The sequence below is a fragment of the Leptinotarsa decemlineata genome, unplaced genomic scaffold, assembly GCF_025532065.1.
Source record: "Leptinotarsa decemlineata unplaced genomic scaffold, Ldec_3_MD MMD2_P_RNA_scaffold_8, whole genome shotgun sequence".
Lineage (NCBI taxonomy): Eukaryota > Metazoa > Arthropoda > Insecta > Coleoptera > Chrysomelidae > Leptinotarsa > Leptinotarsa decemlineata.
This window is the reverse complement of record NW_027412535.1, coordinates 3,108,093-3,114,092: the sequence shown is the minus strand read 5'-3', so window position 1 is coordinate 3,114,092 and position 6,000 is coordinate 3,108,093. Positions and strand designations below refer to the sequence as shown.

General features: G+C 33.8%; 1 protein-coding gene across 1 annotated transcript in view; it reads left to right on the top strand.

Moving 5' to 3' along the window:
* Positions 1-6,000, top strand: part of LOC141480405 (uncharacterized) — a 47,567-nt gene that overhangs the window by 17,983 nt on the left and 23,584 nt on the right.

Here is a 6,000-nt window from a genome sequence, read left to right as displayed (position 1 = left end):
TTGAGACAACTTTTAGGGTGTCAATAAACAAGTATTTACAGACTTACAGCTGGGTATCTCGAATTCCGAGGTGAACTTACTATAATGACTGGACTAAAGGAGGAACACTTGTTTAGGAGAAAATTCAAAGAAGCCGCATATATATATATATATATATATATATATATATATATATATATATATATATATATAAATGAATAGATAAGTACTTTTTGATCATCCCCATATTGATTTCAATTTAAGAGCCACTGGTAGACAGCTGTTTCAGCCGATTGGGCATCGTCAGTACCGGGCAGGCGGTCCTCGATTGAAGACAAAATGAGAAAAACCAAGAAAGTACATACTTGATATAAATAGCTGCGTAAACGCAAGCGAAACATAAGTGGAACCACCTATTGGTGTGACACCCAAGTCAACTTGCCAAGTTTTTATGTCACTATTGGTGGTTTGACCAATCAACCGACAACTGCGGTAGCAGAAATTTGGGAAGCTAACCTGAAATGCCATCGGAAAACGAATCCACATGTTTCTAGAACTGATAGAAAAGTTAATGCAGTCAAGCTGCTGGAAAATAATTTCATGAAAATCAAAAAATTAATAGGTAAGTACTTTTTGATCATTCCCATATTGATTTCTATTTAAGAGACACTGGTAGACAGCTGTTTCAGCCTATTGGGCCTCGTCAGTACCGGTAGTTCCACTTATGTTTCGCTTGTGTTTACGCAGCTATTTTTATCAAGTACTTTCTTGGTTTTTTCTCATTTTGTCTTCAATCAAGGACCGCCTGCCCGGTACTGACGATGCCCAATAGGCTGAAACAGCTGTCTACCGGTGCTCTTAAATTGAAATCAATATGGGAATAATAAAAAGTACTTGTCTATTTATTTTTTGAAATATTATAAATGATCTGAGGGGCAAAAACTACACTAGCAAATCAGAGACTACTCTAATGCCTAACGAATTGAATAAGCATTATTGCACCGTTGGCTGGTATAATAAAAACAGAATATAACAAAAGATATTGACCTGATGAAACACTTTACCTTTTTTCAGTCAATCTTATTTTATGATACGGATGTTAAAGAGTTGAAAGAAGTCATGTCATCAATTACAAATAAAAAACGCATGGTTTGGGTACTTGAATCTGATAATGGAACCATTTTATTTATTTGTTTTGTTGATGCACTTGTAAACAACTCTAATGGAAAACGCCCGAACAGTTGGTGCAAACATAATGCGAAGTAGGTTTAGTTTTGCAATATAATTCATTGTTTATTTAATTACTTTTCACTGCTGTTAAGTGTTTACAGTTCAATGGCTTCGGTGTTCTTTAATATAAGCAAACTGTATATAACAAGGTTAATATGATATAATAGTAATAATATCACTTTAATTATACCTTCATCACATACCTTTGTGAGTTTGAAGGTGGTTGACAATGTTTCGTGATGCATTTCATTAGTTTGGACTTTTATTGTCTAATATGATATAAATTGATTTGAAATCCTTGAAAGAATCTAAAAAATTAAAAAGATTAGCTGTAACCCTCCTATGCGCGCCTGCTGCCTTCGTTGGACTTGGTAGCTGAATTTCAGGCTCCCTCTCCGGAATCTGAAAATATCAATGGTCATTTTTCTAAACAATATACGGCTGATTGATCCCAAAGTTTAGATAAAATAGATATAGTTTGAAAAGACTAAAAAACACGCTTTTAAAGAACCCGAACTAAAAAGTTAAAAACAATTTTTTAATAAGCTTAAAAGAATAACGAACGGGCGCTTGATATACAAAAAGCGCCCACGCTTTTTTCACAATAATACTAGTATTTTTCGTTCGTTATTGTTTTAAGCTTATTTCAATGCTAGTTTCGTACGACTTTGAATAACCAATAAACGTGTTCACATAGAGCACCTGAACTGTCTTCAAGACTTTGTCAGAATGTTTTCAAAATATCTAGTACTACGTACATTACAATCACAACTTACAAATATTTGAAAATTCATGAGTGTTTTTTACTGATGCTTATCATTTCAGTAGGACATAATATCAACTGATAACTTCATCTGGACAGAATATCAACTGATAACTTCATCTTTGATCTATTGAAATGTTTTAGGCACATTATTATATGAATAAGGAAGCTAATTTTTCTTTGACAGACATTTTGACAATGTCATATGACTATTATGTGAAATATTCTTTTGAAGTTTTTCAGTTATTCAATAAAATGAAATTTCCATGAAGATTCGTATTAGCAAGTTTTGATGTGGTTTCCCAGATGCTTGTATCTGTAGAGTAGGAAGAGTGAATGTAATCCCACAGCACTTAGGCCACATGTGACCCATTGTACATCCTCCCGAGGAGTTGTCCTTCTAGGTCATCGTCCATCCTGTCCTTTCCAGGATGGTGGACAGGTCACTGGGAGACATCTCCTATATCTTATTGACAATAAGTCGGCAATGTGATTACCTTTACGCCTGTCGTGTCATTTAAGCGACCTTAGGATAATATTATTATCTACCGAGGCTTAGGCTAAATCTTGGTGGCACTCAAGTACTAGCCCTGAGGTAACACGAATGTTCAAGGCTAATATAGATGCTTGTTTGAGAGCCATTGACAAAAAATGGAACCTCATTAGACTAAATTGTTCATTAAGCAAAGAAAATTTCTTTGATGCTATAATTTTCTTATTCAATCATACTTATTCCACTTTCAATAATAAACTTCATAAACAGACCTTTAGCACTCCAATGGGAGCGGAGCAAAATTCCTATTTTAGCTAGTTATGTCATGGACGACTTACTAGACATTGTCTGATAGGTATTACCTTTTAATTTATTCTTTATAAAAAATATGTTGATGATTTAATAATTGCATTACCACATCCGGAATTATAGAAATACTGGAAGTTTTCAACAGTTATGGTCCATACATAAAATTTATCATCGAATGTGAGGATGGAAAACATACCGTTCCTTTCTTGGACACAAAACTTCTTCAAACTGCAGATAATACCATCTTAATAGATTGGTATAGAAAACCAGTAAGCTCTGGTAAATATATGAATTACCATTCTTACCATAAATGCCCATGAAAATTAATTTGATCAAACAAATGAAACAACGTGTTCTCTGCATTCTGATTATTCTTTTCATACAAAAAATTTACAAATTTTCTTTCAATTGTTTAAAAATAACTCATATCCAGATTCTTTAGTGAAGACGATACTGTTTAGTACTCCTTCTATGATGAATGAAATAATAATAATTCAAATATACAAAATAATAATGAAACAAATATCAATGATAATATAGTTGCTACGATTCCAATTTTGCCACAATTCGTCTCATTACCTTACATTTCTGATATCACACCAAAACGTGTACTGTTCTTTAATAAATATAATAATAATTATATAAATTGTAATCAAAACAGTTCTTTCTATAAATTCAATTTTCACTTAACGCATAAGAGACTGGCATTGCCATATAGCAATGCTTATCTTTCTGACATCTACACTGTTATTGAAAAAAACAGAATCCATTTTTCCAGTTTTCTGCTTTAGTACAGTTCCAGAATTGTTTACTTCACTCCCAAATAGGAGTAGATGACTCTGGCATGCTTTTTTTGCTTAGTGTAATTGAATATTCTAGCGTGTTATATTTGCTGACTACAAAATGGATATAAACTTCATGTAAGTACAACAAAATATCTCCTGTTATGGTCTATAGAAGCATGCAAATCCAAATAAATGATGATATTCCATACAAATAGCACTTTTGACTAAAATAATTCGCTAATTAGATATTTATATGATTCCTAACCTCAGAATTGCCATATGGCCATATTGCAGTGCTAGACTTCACAGGCTGCATGTTTACATAATGTTTCTTTTTGTTGACAAAATGGTTTAGACTTTCACGGCTGAGGTTTTCAGTGTCATTTCTTTTCGAGTTTGAAAGCCGTGGATTTTTGGAATTTTTTCCTGACGTTTTGCTGGCGCGAGTGGCTAGTTCTTTAACCATCATGGCTTGCTGTCCGATGACTACCTTTTCGGCTTCATAAAGTGTATTTATGCCTTGTCAGGTAATCAGTTGTATTTGTACCTGTACTCGTTCCTGCACTTGAACTTGGAACATTAACAATCTTGCTTCCTGTTGTCCTGTTCGTTATTCTCGAATTCCTTAAAATGAGGCTCCATATTTGATTGAGGTGCACCGCTTCTTTTTTTTTCGGTTGAAATTCTCCGTGTGTTTGTGGATCTCTTTTGCCTCCTGTACCAGTCGGCTATGGTATCCCTGGTTGGGGGCAATTAGTTCTGTGTTTTCAAACAAAATTCTGAGGTCTCCTTCACTAAGTGCGTGTTCTGCTACAGTTGACTTGTCCATTAGGCCTAGTCTGCAGTTCGTTTTATGCTCTTTTAGTATTGTTCCCATGGATCGTTTGGTGGTTCCGATATATACCTTTCCACAAGTGCACGGTATGCGATAGACCCCTGCTGCTGATAATGGGTCTCTTTTGTCTTTAGCCGACCAGAGGCTTTGGTGTATCTTCCTCGTGGGTTTGAAGACTGTTTCGATGTCGTGTTTGCAAACACATCGAGAGGAGAGAGATTGTCAAAGCATACCTCGTTAAATATCGCAATCCTCGAAAACTTGGTGGCAGATCATCAAGCAGTGCATCAAGTAGATCTTTTAACCGTATTTCTGATGACATAAGATTTGATAATATCGGACATTACCTGACTTCTGTACCAAATAATAAAAAAATTGTGCTGGTGAACAATGCAAGTCAATAATGAGAATAATTTGTATCAAATGTGACGTAGGGCTTTACCTAAAATGCAATTTATCGTTCCATACCCGTTTGTAAATCTTCCTGACAATTCTGATACATTTTCAATAAAACAATTCCATTCAAGACTTTATTATACTTATAATGCACCAGAAGACCACATTCAGTGCTTAGCATTGCCATATGGCAACCAGCAATTTTTTGAAGAAAAATGCATATTTTAATAATTGGTTATCATTTTCTTGATATCTAGAATTAATCGAAACACTTTGACATTAGGTTATCATTATATTGAAGATAACCCCGTCCCTGATGGGTTAAGTAAAAGAAAAAACTCCGATAAATTTTCAATCAAATAAAGTATACTCTATACCATGTGTACATTGTGACAAAATATATATCGATCAAACTTCACGGTTATTAAAAGACCGTATAATTTCTCACAAAAGTGACTGCAGATTAGCACCACAAAGGTGCGCTTTAAGCGAACACGTTAACGTTTCGGGACATAGTATGAATTTTAAAGAAACAAAAATTGTCTAAATAAAAAAACATACCTAAATCATCTAAGTGAAATATATACCTTCCTTTTATCAATAGATAAAATTTTTGAAAGATTCAAAAGTTCAATAACAAATCTGACCATTTCATAATATATACTCTCTATCCAATTTCTGTCATATTTAAAAAAAAAACCTAAAATTGCATTATAAAACAAAATTGGCAATCCTGGTTAGGATGAAAGTTGGCATCACGATTGCAAGCACAGAAAGTGTTTTCAAATGTCATGTCATTCCTGTCATTATTCGTCCTCAAATTCGAAAACAACACTTGTGTGTTGAACACACAAACCGGTTATTTTACCAAAAGGTAATGAAAATTATTTCTATCATCTTCAAGGCAGTTTGAGTAGAGCCTTGAAGATGATAGCACGATCAGCTGTTGAAAACGCTCGCATATAATAAATAGGTCTTATAAAACTTCAAATCCTTTTTGTGTCCTACTCGACTGGACATCTACAAGAAACAAACCACATAATAAATAAAGAACATGAAAATTCTCCTTACGTGCAATAAAGGAATAAAGATGAATTTGTTGAAGGCATTGGAAATAAATAAATTGTATAAAAACCCTAATGTCAAAAAACCCTCAATGACCAACTAGAACTCCCCCTTTTTGAATTTGTGAATTTTGAGTAATTTAGGA